The 10,630-nt window shown below is 35.3% G+C and overlaps 1 long non-coding RNA gene across 1 annotated transcript; it reads left to right on the top strand.

Moving 5' to 3' along the window:
- The first annotated feature begins 4,857 nt into the window (after positions 1-4,857).
- On the top strand, positions 4,858-9,566 carry LOC132131640 (uncharacterized). Its single transcript, XR_009428910.1, has 3 exons — positions 4,858-4,964; positions 7,722-7,886; positions 9,290-9,566. It is a non-coding gene; the product is annotated as an uncharacterized LOC132131640 (long non-coding RNA).
- Positions 9,567-10,630: the final 1,064 nt, after the last annotated feature.

Below are 10,630 nucleotides of genomic sequence, written 5' to 3'. Positions count from 1 at the left end.
TACTCAAAAACAGGATACAGGTTTAACTCTTTTTAAATACTTCTGCTTAGTGCTACACTGTCAGATATGCAAAATAAATCTATTGTATCTATTGCTCTGGCAACTGTGCATAGACCACCAGGGCCGTATAGAGAATTCCTAAAAGAATTTGCAGATTTCTTCTCAGACCTATTGGTTACTGTTGATTAAGCGCTAATTGTCAGAGATTTTAACATTCATGTTGATAATAGAAATGATGCATTAGGACTTGCGTTTACTGACCTAATAAACTCTTTTGGAGTCAGGCAAAATGTCACCGGGCCAATCATCATTTAAATCATACGCTAGACTTAATTATATCGCATGGAATCAATCTTACTGATATAGTTATCATACCTCAAAGTGATGATGTAACTGACCATTTCCTTGTATCCTGCATGTTGCATTTTACTGATATAAGCCATCAAAGACCGATTCACAAATAACCTGCCTGATTTATCTCAACTGCTCTGAATACCCATAAATACACATGAAATAGACGAAATGACTGGCAACATGGGCACTATCTTCTCAAATACATTAGAAGCTGTTGCCCCCATCAGATTGAAAAAGGTTAGAGGAAAAATGTACTGTGCCATGGTACAATAGTAATATCCACTCTCTCAAGAAAGAAACTTGCAGTCTTGAGCACAAATGAAGAAAAACTAACATGGAAGTTTTTAGAATAGCGTGGGAAAAAATGGTATGCCCAGCTATAGACAAGCTCTAAAAACTGCCAGGGCCAAGCATATCCACAAATTCATATAAAATCCAAGGTCTTTATTTAGCACAGTGGCTAAATTTACAAATAGCCAGACGCCACCTGATCCAAATATTCCCTCACAGTTTAATAGTAGGGCTGCTCCGATCACGAACATTATGCGCATCTCGTCAGTAAAGCCGGTTCTCTAATCAGCTGTAAATTCCCTCAGGTGCGTGATTTCACATAGAGCAGCTGTTACTACACAGAGCCATTGTTTACTGAGAAGATGCGCAAATCCACGTTTATTTGCGCATCTTCTCAGTTAACAACGGCTCTGTGTAGTAACAGCTGCTCTATGTGAAATCACGCACCTGAGGGAATTTACCGCTGATTAGTGAACCGACTTTACTGATGAGATGTGCATTAACGATCGGCCGATCGTGATCGGAGCAGCCCTATTTAATAGTAATGACTTTATGTATTTCTTCACTGATAAAATAAAAAACAAAATAAATTTTTTAAATACAATAACATATGTAGATTCTACAGTGGCTAACAGGGGCGTCGGACTGGGGGTAAAACCAGTACTGATTACCAGGGCCCCAAAGGAAGAGAGGGCCCTTGAAAAGTCTGGAATATATATTTTCAAGGGGAGGGGGGCCCATTAGGACTGCCTATGCATAGGGCCCGGGATCTTGTGCAGTGCCCCTGGTGGCTAATACTTCTGCTTCATTCATCGCACCCAAAGATAAACTGCAGTGCTTTACAACTACAGGATATGATGAGCTAAATAAACTTATCACTGCATCTAAATCAACAACATGTTACTAGATTCTATACCCACTAAATTACCGAAAGAGTTGTTACCTGTAGCAGAAGAACCACTTCTCAATATTATTAACTCGTAGTTATCTTTAGGTCACATCCCAAAACCATTCAAACTGGTGGTTATTAAGCCTCTTATTAAGAAACCACAACTAGATCCTAGTGAACTGGCAAATTATAGGCCCATTTCAAATCTTCCATTTATGTCTAAAATTTTAGAAAAAGTCATTTCTGTTTTACTTGATCTTAGAATACCATACATGGTCAACACCATAGACCATGACATACTCATAGATCGATTACAAAGCTATACAGGTATTCAAGGGCAGGCTCTAAGATGGTTTAGATCCTACCTGTATGGTCACTAAAACTGCTTATTTGAATGGGGAGTCATCTCATTTAACACCAGTAAAATATGGAGTGCCACAAGGATCTGTCCTAGGTCCTATTTTCAATATACATGTTGCCCCTTGGTAATATTATTAGAAAATATGGGATTAGTTAGCTGATAATACTCAACTATATATCTCAACAAGACCAGATGAAACTTCTAAATTACCTAAGATAACAGATTGTCTTAAAAATGTAAAAGATTGGATGACCAATAATTTTCTCCTATTAAATTCAGATAAGAGAGAGATATTACTTATTGGACAAAGATTACAATGTGTAACTAGGCGGATGTACTGTTACTTCCTCTACAGTCAAAAATCTGGCTTTTCTTTTGAAAATCATATTTCCCATGTTACAATAACAGCATTTTTTCATTTTTAGAAACATTTCCAAGCTACGAAACATGTAATTTGTTTCTGATGCAGAAAAGATTGGACTTTTGTAATGCACTGCTAGGTGCTTGTCCTAAATCCTCAAAAAACAAACTACAGATTTGAAAAAAAAAAAAAAACTACAGAACGAAAAACTACAGATTTGTTCGTTATCTTGCTCGGCTCGGTGTTCATCTTCAGTTCTCTCTTCACAGCAGTTCAGTCAGTGTACTGTTTGAGTAAATGAATCACTCCGGGGTATTGGTTTGTTTGAACTCAGAGGGAGTGTCAGCCACATTAAACAAGTTAACAGCTTATGTCATTTGTGGATTAATGCTTATTTGAGACGTGAACCATTTCAAATGATTCAGTTCGATTTGGTAAACTTGTTCAAGAAGATCCGGTTACTTCGAATGATTCTTTCGCGAACCGGATATCACTAAACTGCAGTGTTTTGAATGGTCTCACAACAGACACAGAAGAGAAGACGATGCTGAATAAAGTCGTAGTTTTTGCTATTTTTGGACCAAAATGTATTTTTGACGCTTCAACAAATTCTAACTGACCCTCTGATGTCACATGGACTACTTTGATGATGTTTTTATTACCTTTCTGGACATGGACAGTATACCGTACACACAGTTTCAATGGAGGAACTGAGAGATCTCGGACTAAATCTAAAATATCTTAAACTGTGTTCCGAAGATAAATGGAGGTCTCACAGGTTTAGAACGACATGAGGGTGAGTCATTAATGACATAATTTTTGGGTGAACTAATTCTTTAAAAATTAGGGGGAACAAAGAATTGCATCAGCTCATCCTTTTAGACATGAACACTTATCATATGATCCTCAACAGTGGTGACAATAATTACTCATGATGCAGTGCATGATGGGAGTTTTTAATATGAAGTTACCCAGCATGCATTGCAGCACAAAGCATTTTATTGATTGTCACCATTATTAAGATTCATATGCTGGTTATTCATGTCAGTGTGTGTCTAAATACTAATAATATCTGCTCACTGTACAATACTGATCTCTTTGCTTCACAATATTACATGCAGTGTTACTGAGAGAGATCTGTCACATAAACCAAACACTGATCTCTGTGATAGTGGCATTATTTTAACCAATAAAACATCAACATCTAATCCTCTGTAATGCTCAATAACAGCAGGTGTTCATCACTAATGCACAATCATCATTTAATTATTAATTTATTTATAAAATATTTTATTTTCTACTTGTGCAACAGAGGATGGTAGTTTGGCTGACCTCTCTGCACAGTGTAGCAGCGTTTTATATCAGCGAGGCTCTGGCTGTCATAGAAACATAGTGAGCCAGCTCTCTGATTGGCGCGGAGTGTATGATCATCCGTTGTTGCTCACTGAGGGAAGTGCTGAGTGGACCCTCCTGTTGAAGCCCCCCTTCCCGTCCCGCTCTGCCCCGTGGAGCTGCTGCACTTCCTATTGTCCCACAGATTTGTTTTTTTCCATCCTGGTTGAACTTTCTAGTGTGATCATATAGGCATAATAAGACCATTAGCATCATATATGCGGCTTAGCAGTGCGCAGGGGGCATAGCCTAACAAATGTGTGGAGTCAATTGGTAAGAAACACTTTCTGTTTTTCATATGGAAATTATTCGCTAGATTAAGATGCTGATAACCAAGATAAATTTAAGTGATGTTTTATGTTTAGACATACACTACTTGTTTATAAATTAGTTAGTTTTATAGTTGAGAAATCTGTTCTGGTTGCTTTTATTGTCATTATTTTAAGTTTAATTGATTGTGATTTGTTTAAGATTATACTGTGTTTGTTTATAGTTCTTCAGTTGTTTGAAATACTGTTCAGGATTTGTTTGTCCAAGACTTTACAACTAATTTCTAACTACAAGTTGTTGCTCTGTCAACTCTATCACATATTTTTTTTTCTTTCTCTTTTTGGCCTTGACATTTACTTTTACTAGAATTTTTTGCTAGTTTTAATTTTGTTAGTATATTTCTTAGAAGAAGCCAATCTTTGGACTAAATCTCAAGATAATGTGAACATAATATTTGGATATGACATCTCAACAGTCAGTGGATACAATTTGAAAAGAAGTTTATGAAAAGGTACAATGATGAATCAAACTCCACAACAGAGCTTCCCAGCTGTGGAGTAACATCCATGTTGGACACCTTGATGAAGCAGCTAATTTGGTTTATGAGAACACCATCAAGAAACTAAATGGATGACCCTAAACACATCGGCTAGCATTCCTGTAGGAGAAATATCGGTCAAGCTCCTGAGAGACAGAATTGGATGAAGAAAAAAAATGAGGAAAACAAGGCCACAAAACAAACAATGTTGCTCTCGCCACATTTAACATCGAGCCCCTCTGGGAAAACAACAATGGCTTCAGCGAGGCCACAGCACGTCTAAACGTTGCTAGATCTCTCTGGCTCGTGGGGTCATGCTCGACCAGCAAAAGTTGAAACAATTGAAGTTTTATATTTTCCATTGAGCTCAGCAGTCAGATATGCGAAACGTGTATAAAAGCTCGACCAGTTTTGCTGTTCCCTTCATCTAAAAGTCCTGTTATGGGAGCGCTTGGTGTGTGAAGGTTTAGAAGGTGAAGAACTTGGAAATGGTGATTCGGTGAGGAGTGTTGCTGCTTGAGGTACTGTTCTGCTGTTCTGCAGGAATGACACACTTATATGGCGCTTTTGGCTTTAAAGAGACACAGAAGGATCGCTTTAGTCTGTTCTGGAGGGTTTGTGGAAATCATGCAGAGAATGAGAAGGATGGGAAGTTTCAGGCTCTTGTTTTTAATTGAGTCCGCTTTAAAATTGGTGGAATTTTAATGGCAGCTAAAGCCAGAATATAAAAAAAAAAATCCACACATCAATGGTGGGAATATATTGAATATTGCAAATGTTGTGGGTTTGATTTTTCTGTTAAAAATCTGCAGGGAATTCAGGATTGAACGTTGGATGTCACCAGGTAAACCACCGGATTTTTTATAATGTCTACGGAGTGTTTCTAAAGGGTTTATTATGGGTTTCTAAAGGGTTTATTATTTATTATTATCTTTCAAAAGAGGTCTTATATGTAAATACCAGGAGTGATCTATCCTGGAAGCTGCCATCTTTGCTTTGCATGGGCACTTAGTTCCAGAAACTTTCTTAGAGCCAATCAACTGATTGGTAAATGTAATATGACTGATTCTCTCTATATTACAGCTCGTTGCAGCTGTCAAGAGGGAAAGAATACATTGATACTTTTAAGAGCCCTAAAAATGGTCGCTGGTGAAACATTGTGATTATTTTGTGTTACTGTATGAATTATTCAATTCTGTCTCACACTTGGCAACTTTTGAATGGCTGTCAATGGAAATACAGACTTTTTGGCCACACAAATGTGTATTTTTGACCCGGGGTTTTTTTTTTTTTTGCTTTTTTGTAGCATATTGTGACCCTTGACCCTTGCTTTTTATAACTTTAAGGTTTTGTTAACTCTTTAAAAATAAGCTTAAATTTGTTGATTAGTATAGGTAACTAGTATAGGTTCTCATTTTCATTTAATTCTAAATAGTTTAATAAAATAGTTACTCAATAAATACTCAACTAAAACTAAATGTTCAAATATTAATTAATATTATATATATATCATATATAAAAAATGAAAAAAAAAAAAAGATTGGGAATCTTTAAAACAAATATTTTAAAATAGTAGAATATTAATAAAAACTGATACTAAAATAGCATGTTAAATTTATAAAAAAAATAACAATAAACAGTTGTACTTTTATTAACTATAATTAATTTATTCATTTTAGTTAATGTTAATTTCAGCATTTACTAATACGTTAAAATCAGAAGTATCTGATAGTATTACTCAAAGGCATCGAGCTAAGATGAAACAATAATGAACAGCTGTATTTTTATTAACTCACATTAACAAAGATTAAAAGATACTGCTCTTTGTTAGTTAATGTTGGTAAATGCATCCACTCATTTTAAGAAAAAAAAAACCTTTAAAAAAAAAAAAAAAGAAAGAAAATACCTTGAGTATGTGCAGTCAATTAGGCTAAATCAATATTGTTTCAGTTCATTGCATCGATACACAGATGCTTCAAACATTGAGTGTGCTGAGTGGATGAGCCCATATCAATAATCTGATTTCATCTGTGTTTTCTGTGTGTTTCATCTGTGTGTTTTGCATTGTGTGCAGTCGAAAGCAGATGCAACACCACATGGTTATTGAACAGGAGTGAACAGTCAAAGAAAAGATCCAACAGCTGAACAGTGTGATGCATCTCAGGACTCATCTTAGACTAAACATGATTTACAGCCGTTAGTGTGACTGGACAGGACCATAGATTTAAAAAATTATGATTCAAACTGTTTATCTGCTCTTCACTCGGGACTGTGCAGTCATTCTGGAACAATACAGCCCAGACAGAGCATGTTAAACACTATCAGTGCTGATTGGATGTGGAGTAAATAGATGAATTTCCACAAAGAAATACCCCAGTCATATTACAGTAAGTACATAAGTACATAATAAGTATGTAAGTACACTACAATACATGTAGGTATGGAAGTGCATACGTTTAGTAAGTACATATGTAAGAAAGTAAGTAAATAAATACATTAAATTGAGTACAGAAAATAAACCCTTTAAAATCAGCAAATACAACAGCTGTTCTAACTGTACTACTATAACTGTTTTGTATTTCATTTATATAAATATATCATTTTTTATGGGGTGAAATGCCTGATGATCTGGACATTCTTGATAATTTGTTATCATTCATAATTCATATTCGCTCAGATACTAAATCTTGGTTAACTTGAAATCTAACCTGACTATTAAAACAGATTTCTGAAAAAACTACATGCCACATAGTTGTGGTCTCACATTCAATTCCTCGCAAATATAGTCAGCTTTAATATGCATATTTATTCAGTGCCTTGGCAATTTATCAAAGTGAAAAAATATAGCACAATATGTATTGTGTTAATATAAAGGAATATTCCAGTTTAACTTGTTTTACTTGTATTTTGAAATATGCATTGAGTTGTACTTTAAGGTTACAGAAAATGTCTTAGCAGAAAATAACCAGTACATTTTCAATTTTTGTTCAAACAGTGTACCAAATCAATGCTTTTATGAAGCACTGTTCGAGTCCATAAATAAAATAAAAAATATTGTACAGTATTAATAACTCAATAATTATTACATTGAAGTTAAGTTTATTTATAATTCAGTTTTAAAAAATCAGTCATTTAAGTAAAGCTTCAAGTATAGTAAAGCATCTCACAGAAGAGACAGAGTCCGTGAATTGAGTGCAAAGACCACATTTCATTTGGTCTTTCCCCGACGAGCACCGAGGTGCCGCTGACATGTTTGGACTCACAGGTTGTGATGTTTTCCAGGTTTCCCAAGGGGACGCTACTGAGAAGCTGGCTCACCAAGTCCCGCCCCAGACTACTGCTGCTCATTGCTGGCTTGAAGAGGCCTCAGGTTACCCTCATGCGCAGGAAAAGGATGAAACGCACCAAAGTAGCAAAGGCCACGTAAGCGGTAAATATGGTTATTGTTGGATGTCAGAGCGACCTCTCAAACTCATCCCAACCACTTCAACAATCTTCAACCTGAACTTCAGTCTCCTTTAGACTTTATAGTGATTCCAATATATTTGGATTGTGATGAAATGGACAAGTAGTTAGATTGAGAAGATCAGACAGAGCATAAAAAGGGCAAACCAGGTCAACAGTGATTGAAGAACTGTTGATGACTCATCATACATCTGTTGGACCTATTTTTAGCTGTGCACCAAATAAAAGACCAGGCACCATCCATGAATAGTCTGTAACTTGATGTCCCATTATATATAAAAAAAAAACACTTAAGAAAACTCTGAACATCAGATCCACATTTACTGCTGTTCAGCTGATGTTTACAGGTAAAATCCAATCACTTCAACTGGAAACCGCACAATCAAGTGAAGGTGAAAGATTTCCTCATACTCATTTTGTCAAACCTGTTACTCTGTGAAAATTCATGGACAAAAACCTTTTAATAGGAAACCACATGATCAGAAGATCTGCGTGACGGCAAAAAAAAAAAAAATTCCCTCTGCAGATTTGGCAGATTTAGCTCATTTTAAAGTTGGTCATATAATTTCAGAACTTCTGTGTGATCTGTGCTGTATATACCACATTATTGCACATGTAATGAAACTGAAATTGGTTTGAAAGTGTCTTCTGTCAGTTCTACACCATGGAAATAGAAAGACCCGTGAAATTAGGCAAAAATTTTGCTATTATGACCACAACTTAAGTTGAATCAACATTCTGTTCGTAGTAGTAAACATATTTTGGTCACACTTTAGTTATGGACTGATTCAGATTATTAACTAACTATTCACTATGACTTTTGCCTCAATAAACTTCTAATTAGCTGCTTATTAATAGTTATTAGTTTAACTAATTAACTAAGTAGTTAAGTTGAGGTACGTGGTGGTTTTAAGGGATCAAAACATGGTTAGACAGAATAAGGCATTAATTAAGTTGCGGTTGCCTATTAGCAGCATTTACTAAGCTCAAGCTTTTAACCCTGTTACCAAAATTGTAATATTATAATTCTTCCAAGATGAGTTTATTTAATTTATGAAAAAAAAAAAAAAAAGTTTTTCAACGACTTAAAACAGCAGTTGTCCCAAAACAACCTTTGTGGTTAATTATTCATAGTTATAAAACCTGTTCCAAATTTTGGTAACAGGATTGCAAGATTTGAAAAATTCATAGAAAATAAAAAGCTAATATATATATATATGTTTGGTCTCCTGGGGTTGATAATTCCTCTGGTGGTGGAACTTTCAAGCCATATTTTGTACCCTATTCATGGAAAGTGCTACCAAAATATAATAACATAATGAGATGCTTTTTCAGCATAAATCTTACATGCAATTCCTTGCATTGCAGAACCTGCAGTCGTATGCCGCATTTCACTTGAGTCGCTGACACAGAGAGAAGCTCCATCTGACGTCGACATGAACGCAGATCCAGAAACAGAGAAAGCATCTCAGTCGTCTCGGCCAAACATACGAACTAAACGCCAAAGCAGAGGCAGAAGAGGCTCAGAGTTTGTGAAAATGAGGGATCTTCCACAAAGATCCAGACCCCCCGACTAAGATCTGGAGCCTCACAGTGACATTTGTTCATCTTTCTCTCAAATACACATCTGTCATGCTTCAGTTCACTACACAGCGTGTGACAGCACATTATTGCTCTTGCTCTTTGGTTGACAGTGATTTCCTTTCCTGTGTTCTCTGTGGTCAGGATTTCAGGGACTTTTATTTTTCGATTCCTAATGATGTGTGTGGGTGAAAAAGAAAAAGAAAAACATGAATGAAAAAAATAAAAAAGATATATAATTGCCATGAGCTAGTAACCAACAGCACACCAGTGGGGTTTTCATACTGTTGAGCTCGTCAGACTGACAGCTGACGGTCTATAACTGTGTCCAGAGAAGCGAAATAATTCATGTAAATGTCAATATCTAATGAAAAAACCTTATATAAATATACAGTTATATACACCCAAACTGATTATTCTGTGGCTCCCATTACCATTTAACAACCCCCCCCCCCCCCCCCCCAACAAATCATCACTGAAACATGATTGAGAATTTGTTTTTATTAAAAAAAAAAAACCCCCAAAAAATAACCAAAAAAAAACACAACAAACAACAAAAAAAAAAATAGTTTTTACTGAAGACGTCCACATAATTATAAATAAAAACTGTTAGGTGAATCTCATAAAGCATGTCAAATCTAGCTCATATATCACACAAAATCCAATGAAAAAAATTATATTTTGCATTAAGAAAATTACCATTTTTTAGGACCATTATCTTTTTGTTTACACTGTGACATTATTTTCATGACAATTAAGAACAATTTACCCCCAAATACCCTCTCTCTCTCTCTCTCTCTCTCTCTCTCTCTCAACAGTTACTCATTAGATTCTCATTACTAAAAATGTAAAATTCTTTATGCAAAATATAATTCATATATTTTATACATGTTTTTATTCAATATTTTCATATTTTTATCATATAATTTTATAAATTATATTTTCAAATTCTAACTTGATTCTGGTTTCAACTGAGATTGGGGTGAAATATGACAAACATTTCTCGACATTTTTTGGGAGATTCACTCATCACATTTGCTTCCAGTAACAGCAACAAGCTACAGTGAGTCAAAATATATGCTTGCACAGTTTGAAACTTATTTTTTTCTATAGAAAAATTGTTTTTTT

This window comes from Carassius carassius, chromosome 48, assembly GCF_963082965.1.
Source record: "Carassius carassius chromosome 48, fCarCar2.1, whole genome shotgun sequence".
Lineage (NCBI taxonomy): Eukaryota > Metazoa > Chordata > Actinopteri > Cypriniformes > Cyprinidae > Carassius > Carassius carassius.
The sequence above is the reverse complement of the archived record's forward strand: the minus strand, read 5'-3'. Positions and strand labels throughout refer to the sequence as shown.